Genomic DNA, 11,488 nt, shown 5'->3' with positions numbered 1-11,488 from the left:
TACTGTCACACACAAATGACATCATTGTGTTGTTTCATTGCATTTCAGATACTGCGCGCTTTGCAAGTTTTAATTTCAAGGACCTTTTGTTCTTCTTTTGATCAATTAAAAAAGTTAATTTAAAACAAAGGGAAAAGTAGTGGGCTAGGGCGACCTTGTTCTGAACATCAGGGCACAGTAGTGTTGAATGCTTATTTCTTCTTAGGCTATTGCTGAGAGGTTGGCCCGGAAATAAAATCCAGCTGCTAAAGAATGCAAAGGCATCACTTTCAGTACTAAGCTTGGCTGGACTGTCCCAGATGACTTCAGAAATGGACTTGGACAAAGAGGGCAAAGAGCAAGGCGTGGAAGCGGCGCCAACAAGGGAGGTGTGCCTGCCAGCTGATGGCCAAAGTCTTTTTCCTCCTTCTTTCCAATCTGAACGGGCTATCTTTCAGAACATTCCGAGAACAGGGAAGTGCCGGTAAAACACCGCGAGGGAGGCTTTGCTGTCATTCAGTTACGCATCGGCCCTGATCCTGTGAACGTCAGTCAGATAGAGTGAAGGGGACACGAAAGTGCAAAACACGCAGCGTTGGAGAGGAGCAACCTCACCAGGTAGTAAACTACTTTGATCTCTCGCTCTCCTCTGAGTTCCTCAAATTATTGTATGTTGAAAATGGCAACCGAATTTGGCTCGGTTTTGAAACCTTTAGTATGTGTAAGAGCATGTTTAAGAAGTGCCTGGCGCACTTCTACCTCTGTGTTTAAATAGTCGCATTAAACAGGGGTGTAAACTGACCACTGGCATTGTGTAGGGGCGCCTGTTTCTCCAATAACCTTAATTCCCTTAACCCCCCCCCCCCCACCCACCCTTCATGGAAATCAAGGATTTGAATCGGTGCTAATGAACGACTGCTTTGCATAGTAAAATCAGGCTTTTAGCTACTTTTACATGGTTTTTCTTCTGTCACCTTTGAAATCTATCACTGCAATACCCAGTATATCGATGCATTTCACCAGTGAAATGTAACACTATTTTTAACAGGATATTCTTCTATGTTGCCTTTGAAATCAATAACTGTTGTACTGCTTAGGTTCCGATTTTACAAACACAAAACCAAAAAAATAGAGCAGTTATAATTATAGTTATCTCAAGTAACTATAACCCCTGCCACCACTATTTGCACAGGTTCAGGGTAATGTTACACCGATGCTGGGCAATTTTGCAATGACATTTGCTTTAACAATTATAGCAAAACATTTGATCTGCTGACCAATGCAAAAACAACATTGCCATTCGTAGTCAATATCTGTTCAAGACTGTTTTTAAAACTGCTTTGCCCAAAGAAAAATAACCTGGCACAAGTATACAATTATCCAGAAGTGATGAAGCATCCAATACCTCCTCCTAGAGTCCAAGAAGGTGCAAGTGCCAATGCTTCTGAACATTCCTGGCTAAAGTCTAAACAGCAAATACTAATTATTTAATTCCTCATATTTGTATATAACCATATATCCACGAAGACAATCTGGAATGAATCAGGTAAAGTGAACAATGAAAGCGCTAATTTGAGGCAAGGTCTGTGCCGCAGCTGAGTTCACCACATAGGAAATACAGCAACATAATACAAAGCAAAAACACACCTTTACAACATCCCTAAATTGAGTTAGAAAGAAACAAAACATCACAAAACATACAAAAGCAGAAACACAACACTGTAATATTCCACCAAAAACACAGGGACCCAGAATTAAAACAGAACATAATAGAATCGCAAACGTGTGCTCCTGTTTTGTGTTGAGTTGGTGTGTTATGTGTTGGAGTGTTCTGGTGGTATGTTGTGTTGCTAGGTGTGTTATATTCATGTTGTGCTGTATTGTTAATTTACATTTTTTATTATCATTGTGTTGTTTTCCTGTATTATTTTATTGTATTGTGTGTTATTATGTACTGTTAGGTTGTCTGCTTAAATGAGCATCTGTGTTCCCATGCGATTTTCCATAGGGATTTTGAACACGACTACAGCCTGAACTGCTGAATGGAATAACACTGAATTTGGCAGAAAGCTTGCTCCTAGTCCAGAAAGAACCCTATTTGTGTAAAGCCGTTCAGTAGTTTTTGAGATACTATAGGAAAACCAAATTTACATATCTAGAGGCGCAGCCCCTTTGTGAATCCTCCCTATCTTGTGCAGAGATCTGATTGGCTGCCAACACTTCAACCAGGAACTGTTGGCAGCCATCTTGGGACTCCGACAAGGCCCAAACAAAAACGTGAAAAAAAATATAAGGGGGTAGGACAGGAATACGCTGACCCCCAACGGCCTGTTGCAACTGATTCACAACATTCATGGCAAAAAAAACATAAAATCAAGCTCAGTCTCCTGCACCTGTTCTTTTTTCAGCCCCCAAGTGGGCCAGGTCCTGAAGGTATGTTTAACTATAAAGAAAAGGGGAGGGGGTGCATGCAGCCCACCTTCCAAGGGCAGTTTTACCTGCAGGGACCACCACCTCCCAGGGGTTTATTTCCATAAGAGGAGGGGGGCTGCATGAACCAACCCTCAGGCGTTTAAAGGCACCGGTGACAACCGCCTCCCTGGGAGTTGTAAATTAAATAAAGGGGGTGCTGTGTAGACCCCCCTACTAGCTGCCTATTGCCCCAGTAACCGCCACCTCCCTGGGGATCAAAAGTACTCAAAAAAAGGGATCGGGCCACACGTCCCCTGACCAGTTTAAAATTCTCCCTAGGGACCACAACCTCCCTGGGGCATGGCCAAATGCAAATTGGGATTGGAGCCCCAGGGACCACACCTTCCCAGGGCCGGCTTGTGCAAATTAAAAGGAGGGAACCTCCTAGAGCCACTATTGGCCCTGAGGACCATCTGCCCCAGGGCCAGCTCCCTATCTCTTGGGGTGCCCAACCTCGGGAGAGAGCAGTTTGCTTTTGCTTGGCAGGAGCTTTGACAGCTCCCACCAATTGAGAGCAACGGTAAGTCCACTCCCAGCAGGTGGGAGCAGGAAAGTTGCTCCCGCTGGCTGGGAGCACACTTCCATCTGTTTTACTTGCCGCTGTCAAGCAGGCAGGAAAACACATGAATATATTGCTCTCACATGCAGAGTGCCACATTTTTTGCTGGAGGCACGGAGCCGGAAGGGACCGTGAGGGCATTAAGCCGTACCTGCAGACGCCAAACTTGCACACCAGGTGCCCTGGGTAGGTTCCAGGGCATCCAGCATGAAGAGACCATGCCCCGGTGATGGAGTCCCTGGGGCCAAAATCGCCCCGGGGATAGGTGTCATGTGGCCCCCTCCCTCATTAATATTTTGGCCAGGCATCGGGGGATAGGATCCCTGTGGCCAAAATTAGCCCGGGAAGGGGGGAAGTGCGCCCCCCTCCCCTTGTATAATCTAAAGAAAGGACGGAGAAGGGTTCTCCCTGTTAATCACCCTGAGTATGCAATTTCCCCATGTCAGCGGGCTTGATAAATCTCGCCTCGGTGCCACTTTAACCATGGGTCCCACTCAGCAACTCTGGGCAATAGCTTGTTTAATCTCCACAAACGGCCCCATCAACGCCAGGGATGCCTGGCTTCACCTTGGGGGTGCCCAGCAGGAACCATCTCACAGGGAAAGCCAGGACAGGTTCTCCAGCGTTATACAGCGCCAGGAAACCTAGGGGTAGCAGTGCGCTTTACAAGCTCAAATACATTTACATTTTACATTTACATTTGCAAGTTCTGCTCGCTTAGCCCGCCCCAATGGACAGTTTCCCAAAGGACCCACTAGAGCGTTGCCCACCGATTTTGTTGGTGCATTCTTGATGCAGAGGAATACAAGGACATCTCCACCAAACAAACAAGCCCTTAATTTATATAGTTAAGAGGAAGTACCTCAGTTTGGTGGAGATTCTCCTCTATCTAGTCTTGTTGAGGATTCCTGTTATCACAGATTTGTGGATAAAGACGCTGTGGTAACAATCACATTGCGAAACTCACATGCACACAAGGTCACTGGAGGCATTACCTCGTGGTTCTTTCTGCAGTTGTCATGAGGAATATGCACTAGACATTTACTCAACGAGGTAGCACGTATCTAACCAGTAGAATGTACTCCTATTGGGTAGGTATTTTCGGCAAAACTATGGACTCTTCTTGGAAAAAGTGAGGTTCCATTCTGGCCCTGATGCTCATTTTATAGAAATTAAAAGTCAACGGGAAGCACTAACAAATATAAACAGAACAGGTGCCCCAGTTGAAGCTTCACTTTTGTAAAGCATAAATTATTCTAACTTCTTGGGCTTGGCGAACGCAAAGCAAGTGTGTTTCATCTTGTATTCCACAGTGAAAAACAATCTGAAATCTTTAATGGAGGTGAATACATTGTTAATCTATTGGAGCGCAACCTGATCTGTAGTAACTATGACCAGCGGTTTCATTCTAGTCTAGAGGGCAGAGTCCATGGTTCTCCCTATTAATTAACCTGAGTATGCAGATGCCCAAAATCATCTGCAAGGTACGCCTGTTTGGCCCGCCGCGTTTTCCTTAGTAGGATGCAAAGTTCTTCCCACCTTTTCCCATGTTGATGGACAGCTTACCAAAAGACATCCGAGCGCACTTCTTTCCAATTTTAGTGACACGTTCTTGATGCTGAGAAATTATTTTGTTGAATAAAGGAGCAGGTTCTGTTCTGTTCTTCCCCAGTGACTTACACAGCTGCTGACACCCCCACACAGATACTCAGACACCCATTCACAGACCCACACACAAACCCAAGAAACTACTCAGAAACCCATACAGCTACTCACACATCCACTTACAGATCCATACAGCCACTTAAAAAACTGGTCACACAGCTACTCATGCATTCATTCATATACATATACAGCCACTCACACACCCAGCCACAAAGCCATACAGCTACTCACATACCCACTCACAGACCCATACAGCTACTCACACACCCACTCACATACCCATACAACCACTCACATACCCACCTATGACCCATAAAGCCACTCACATGCCCACATACCTGCAAAACCACTCACACACCTACTTACAGATCCATACAGTTACCCACACACCCACTCACTGACCTAAACAGCCACTCACACATCCACTCTCAAAGGTAACAGGTTACAGTTAGGAAATAAAAGTTTTAAAAAACATAGAAATTCACAAAAAAGCCAAGGTTACAGGGACGTTTAAGTTAGAAAATAACAATAATTTTTAAATTAACTGAAAAACAGAGGTTACAGGGATGTTATAGTTAGGAAATAGAAATAAAAAAAAACTTAGAAATTCACTGAAAAAACAAAGGTTACAGGAATGTTATACTTAGGCTCAGATTACACTCCTACCTGACCAGTGAAATTCAGCAGTTATGGGGAATATTATCAAACCTGGGTGATGAAATTATCGCTGCAGTATCGGCAGACAACTGCTGATAAAGCGGCGATAATGGGCTTGATAATATGCTCTATGGAATTCCAATCGAATCATGTTAGATGTCTTCACATCTAACATGAGCTTTGATTGGAATTCCATAGAGCATATTATCAAGCCCATTATCGCTGCTTTATCTGCAGTTTTCTGCCGATAAAGCGGCAATAATTTTATTGCCCAGGGTTGATAATATGCCCCATAGTGACCTGAGCTAACTATAACTTACGCCCCTGCTATAACTGTCCCGCTGTTCTGAGTCGGGAACACGGCGAATTGATGGAGATACGCCCTTTGAGAAGCACCATGTATCCTGAGTCGCTTACCTGCTGCGGAGAGGGTCGTCAAACTTCAGAGACGTGCTCCTGTGATGGGAATAGCACCCAACCGCCAGAATGCAGTGCTGCCATTGCAGGCTTGCACTAGGGAGCGTGGTGTGCATACAGCCCAGAGACCCCAGTGGATTGCCTTCAGCCTCAGCGGATGGACCAGCGGCCTGCACAGGGGTGGGGCAGCACCGGACGAGGAGGAGCTGTGGCCCTGGGCCAGAGTGGTGGCTAAAGGCACTGCTGTCTGAGAGCCTCCTGCTGTCCACCTGAAGACAGAGCCCTGAGGTCCTACTACGAGCGACGGTGAGAGGCGGAAGACGCTGAAGCAGCCCCCTGATAGTGTCCCTCACCGGCCCTAGAACTTAGTGAAAGTGGCAGGGTGGGGCCCCTCTGGATCACTATGAGTCACAACACTGCTGAGCAAATGGTGCCTGCAGTTGTGACACATGGGACCTGTTTTCTCCTAGCTGACTTCGCCTTTGGGAGCCGGTGGCCTGTGGAGACTCCACGGGTCTACATTGCGCCAGGTAGCACTGGGTGGTCCGAGCTGCATTGGAACTGGTTCAGTGCCCTAAATACACAAAAGGTGATAGTAATTGATGTGCAGCGCTATAAGCATACTGATTCGAGGCCTCCATTTGGCACCTCTCTATAGAGATAACCCTTGGAGTGGTGGCGGGCTGGTGAGTTACGCACAATGCGTCGGTACCAGAGGGCTTCACAGTGCCGTGATGAACTCACGGAGGCCCCCCTACTCCTGTTCCCATTTACTTTATTAGTGGTGATATAGTCAGCCAGGGCGAGCCACCAGGTGGTCAGGTGCCTGGCTGGCCCCTGATACCTGTGATCCTCAAGCGGTGAGCTTCTGTAGTGCCCCTCCTAGGTCATAATCTGGTGGCAATTGGGAAGGCAGACAAGATACAGTCCAAGCTGCCATTCGAGCAGCACAAGGCCAGAATTTGGGAGCCCGGTGATTCCCAACCCACTTGTGAACAAGGCAAGGAGAGTGAGATGACCCCTGCTGATTTCTGGCAAATTTTGGCAATGATACAATCCAGCCTTAGCGCCATAGACGGAAAGATAGACTTGTTGGCCCAGCGGGTTGATCGAATGTACAAAAGCCTTGACAAACACACGAGAGGCTCGACATGACAGAGAAACACATTACCAAGGTTGAGGAAGCCCACATGGAGACCGCTGCAAAGAAAAAGCAGATGCGCAAGGTCGTAACACAACTCCAAGATAAAGCAGAAGACCTTGACGCTAAATCTCGGAGGAGTAACATATGCCTTACGGGCCTACCCGAGTCTACATCAACCAGGAATATGGAACTCTTCATTGTAAACCTACTAGTTTCACTCTTGGGCCGAGACACTTTTCTGTCATGTTCGTTATTGAGCGGGCACATCGCTCTCTGGGCCCACGACCTCCTCTGAGTGCTCCCCCGAGCCCAATATTTGCCAAGTTCTTAAATTATAGGGACAGAGACTTAGGAACTCTACTGTATGAGGGCTCCACAATATCGCTGTTCACTGACTTCACCGCCAAAGGGCAAGAAGCACGGAGATAGTTTGCCCCATTAAATCGTGCCTTGCGTGCTCAAGTCATTGATTACGCAATGATCTACCCTGCGTGTCTGCGTGTAACTATGAATTGTGTCTCAAAGATCTTTGCAGAAAGCGTTCCTAGATATGGCCGCCTTTTCTCGGCCGCGCAGTCCGCGACCATGACGCGGCCGGGGCCTGTCTCCCTGCACGATTCACCAGCGATACCACCGCAATGTATACTCGTTCTGAGCTGATGGCCCTGAGACCTCCTCTATGTTCATCCTGCCCCTGGCCTATTCCGGATGGTTGGAGCCAGGAATATGTTTGTGGAGTATGTCATTTCTCCCTCTCATCTCCCGACCTAACAAATAGTCCGGCCCACGCCCAGAGCCCCGCCTTTACTTATGGAGTCTGTCCTTCTATGACCCTTAGAGCAGCGCTGGTCAATTGCAGATCATTGGGCAAACATGCCATTGACATCTGGCAGCCCCTCCGGGACAACAATTGGGATCTGTTTTTCCTAACAGAAACGTGGTTGAATAATACCACGAATCCCATTATCACTCTTGCCCTTCCGGAGGGTTACAGTATCATTTGCGCCAATAGACCTAATGGTAAACAGGGGGGTGGCGTTGCCCTAATCTATAAATCTAAATGGAAGGCTACCTTCCCTCTTTATGATCAAATTGACTGCATAGAAGGACTGCCTTTTAGTGTTCAAATATCCCCGTCCACCTCTTGCTCGGGAATACTGATCTACCGCCCCCCCCACTCCAACACCTCACACCTGCCAGTTTTGGCGGATTATATTATTCAGCTCAGCACACGTTATGCCAACTTCACTGCTCTAGGGGACTTTAATCTCCACGTAAATGAGGAATCTTGCCCCCACAGCAAAAACTTTGTTTCTACACTGGCGGCCTGCAATCTAGCCCAAAAAATAGTACTACCTACTCACAAAGCGGGACACATACTAGATCTGATCCGCTCCAATTTGCCAAATATTCCGACAGCTTCCCCCATTCCGGTATTTTGGTCAGATCATTTCCTCATCCCTTTTGAGATTGATATTCCTTGTCCCAACAGACCCACTCTCACTCCCAAGGCATCAGGGAGAAACTGGAGCCGTATTACCCTAGAGACGCTCCAGGAATACTTAAAAAATTCACAACCTATCCTACAACCTCCGTCAGCTCCGTCAGAAAAAAGCTTCATGTAAATCTCTCGAACGATCTTGGAGGCAGAACTACTCCCTGGATAGCAAAACTACCTATAAGACAGCCCTCAAAGAATACCGTAGACTGATTGTGGAGCACAAAAGTGATTATTTGGCCTCTAGGATTAAACAATCTAGCAATAGCGCCAGGGAGATCTTTAGTATAGTCAGATCCTTTACAGACCCCAACGCGCTGATTCGGACTCAGCCTGCCTCCCAGTCCCTTTGTGACAAACTCTCACAATTCTTTGAGGAAAAAATTGATTGAGAGTATTTACACCTCCTTCCCTATCTCCAATAGTGAAGGATTGGAGGAGGAACCCTTTACTTATAATCTACAGACTCCTGCCCTGCTAGAATTTGCAGACATATCTGAAGCCCGCATTGCCCACATTTACACCCCAGTGACTCTAGTTGGGGGTTTTTATTGCCGCCTCACTGCTGACCGCCATTTTGGGTGTGGGGGCTGAGACGCCATCTAGCTGCCTTGCTGGTTAGCGGTACAGTCTTTCTAGGGACCCTGACAGACTCTATTTAGGGAGCAATTAGCACTCGTGCTTCGTTTAACTTACTGAACAGCACTTACATGTAACGCTGCTTGTGTACTTCTTAATCTCTGCTGCCACTTTGAACCTCACCGAGCCTCCTTCTCGTTTTTATTGTTTATTGTTGATTATTGTTTTCTGTGTATTTTGCACTCTGATCCGATTTTAATAATTCTGCCGCTTTGAAATTGACCGCATTGCCCACATTTACACCCCAGTGACTCTAGTTGGGGGTTTTTATCGCCGCCTCACTGCCGACCGCCATTTTGGGTGTTGGGGCTGAGACACCATCTAGCTGCCTTGCCGGTTAGCGGTACAGTCTTTCTAGGGACCCTGACAGACTCTATTTAGGGAGCAATTAGCACTCGTGCTTCGTTTAACTTACTGAACAGCACTTATATGTAACGCTGCTTGTGTACTTCTTAATCTCTGCTGCCACTTTGAACCTCACCGAGCCTCCTGCTTGTTTTTATTGTTTATTGTTGATTATTGTTTTCTGTGTATTTTGCACTCTGATCTGATTTTAATAATTCTGCCGCTTTGAAATTGACCGCATTGCCCACATTTACACCCCAGTGACTCTAGTTGGGGGTTTTTTATCGCTGCCTCACTGCCGACCGCCATTTTGGGTGTGGGGGCTGAGACGCCATCTAGCTGCCTTGCCGGTTAGCGGTACAGTCTTTCTAGGGACCCTGCCCTATACTATTTAACCTCAGATATGCTAGCGCGCAGCGCACGCGAGCAGCTTCGTGCCGGAGGAGCGCCAGAGGAAAGCCCGTCTGCGCCCGTCCGCGTCCTGGAGGCGGACGGGGCGGCGGCAGGCACTGACTCTAAGATATTATATACGGCAGGTGAGCTATTGGCTATAAGGACGGGGAGGGGAGCATGTCGACCTGTTTTCCCGGGTCGACATTGTGGGAAACGGCGCTGCCCTGGCTGCGGCTGGCTCCCAAGTAATATTCGTGTAGGGACTACTGTGGCCCCTGAGGTCACTAACAACCATCTGTGCTTGCTTCTCAATACACGTTCCTTGGGCAGGCATGCGTCCAATATCTATGAGCTCCTCGTATCAGAAAGGCCGCTATGTTTAATGTTGACTGAAACCTGGCTGGGGGAAACATCCAATCCAGATCTCACAGCCGCTATTCCTTCCGATTATGTCATCTTACGTCAAGATAGAGTGAAAGGGAGAGGTGGTGGTGTGGCGATTGTGGTTAGGAGATCGGCCACCTCTGCTGTAGTCCCGATAGAGCCCCTTCCGGGTTGTGAGGCCCTAGCTTTCTCTATAACTCTTTCTGCCCACCAATCCTTTACGGGGCTTCTTGTTTATCGCCCCCCGGGGCCCCTTGGTTCTTTTCATGAGGATCTGCAGGCAAGGGCCATAGAGCTATGTTTGAAGGGTAAACATTGTCTGGTCTTGGGCAATCTAAACATTCATATGGACCAAGGAGATGAGGGAGACACGACTAAAATCTTGGAAGTCACTGCCACTCTTGGCCTTATCCCCTATTTGGCTGTGCCGACCCACAATTGAGGTCATACCCTTGACCAGGTGTTTTCCACTCTGCCTCTCATCATGGCCCATCCGATCCCGGTACTCTGGTCAGATCACTTTTTGATATCCTTTCAGATTGTCGGGGTCGGTAAGCCTGTGTGTGTCGCCACTTGTCCATCGGGGCAGGCCCGACGAGCCTATCATAAGATCTCCCTTGAAGATTGGGACAGGTCTGCCTGGATTATCCCTGCCGGTTGTCGGGAGACCTGGAGTCCGACCTTGTCCAGCTGCAAGATTGGATCAGGGAGCGACTTAATGAACTTGCGCCCGAATCCTCTCCTCGTAAAACTCCTAGGCGGTCCTCTGCACCTTGGTTTACAGAGGCCCTGGCCTCTTCCAGACGCGCCTGTAAGAGTGAGGAAAGACGGTGGTGCCATAGGCACGAGGATGTGGCCAAGACGGAGTACAAGATAGTTATTAAAGCCTATCATGCTGACATTCTGCGGGAAAAACGGCACTACTTCGCGGCCCGAATAGAGTCAGCCTCTAGCTCCTGTAAGGAGATTTTCACCATTGTGGAGGAGTTTATGTCGCCCAAAGCAATTGCATCTCAGCACGAGTTCTCTGAACCGTGGGTGACCGCATTGGCCAGCTTCTTTCATGATAAGATCAAGCTGATCCAGGACTCTTTCCCAGCCCCTGTCATCGGGACTAGGATGTGCCAGGAGATCCACGGGAATTTGGCGGAAGATTCTGAGCATACTTTATCGGAATTTCCACCTTTATCGATCACTGCGTCGCTTGATTTGCTTTTTCAGCTCAAATCAGGTTCACCTGCTGACCCGTGTCCTGCCAGGTTTTTGGCAAGGATGGCGGAGGTGGTAAATCCACTTGTGAATCCTGTGCTGAATTGTTCCTTGACCAGCGGCGTTG

At 47.7% G+C, this 11,488-nt stretch overlaps 1 protein-coding gene across 1 annotated transcript in view; it reads left to right on the top strand.

Annotated features, from left to right (window-relative positions):
- Positions 1-414: 414 nt before the first annotated feature.
- LOC147728922 (sodium/nucleoside cotransporter 2-like) overlaps positions 415-11,488 on the top strand; it is a 475,735-nt gene continuing 464,661 nt past the window's right edge. The window contains exon 1 of the mRNA XM_086959167.1: positions 415-597. The gene's annotated coding sequence lies outside the window, so the exon portion shown is untranslated. The remainder of the gene's footprint in view (positions 598-11,488) is intronic.

Source organism: Lissotriton vulgaris, chromosome 2_2 (genome assembly GCF_964263255.1).
Source record: "Lissotriton vulgaris chromosome 2_2, aLisVul1.2, whole genome shotgun sequence".
NCBI lineage: Eukaryota > Metazoa > Chordata > Amphibia > Caudata > Salamandridae > Lissotriton > Lissotriton vulgaris.
Note: the sequence above shows the minus strand (reverse complement) of the source record. Positions and strands in the feature narration are given on the sequence as shown.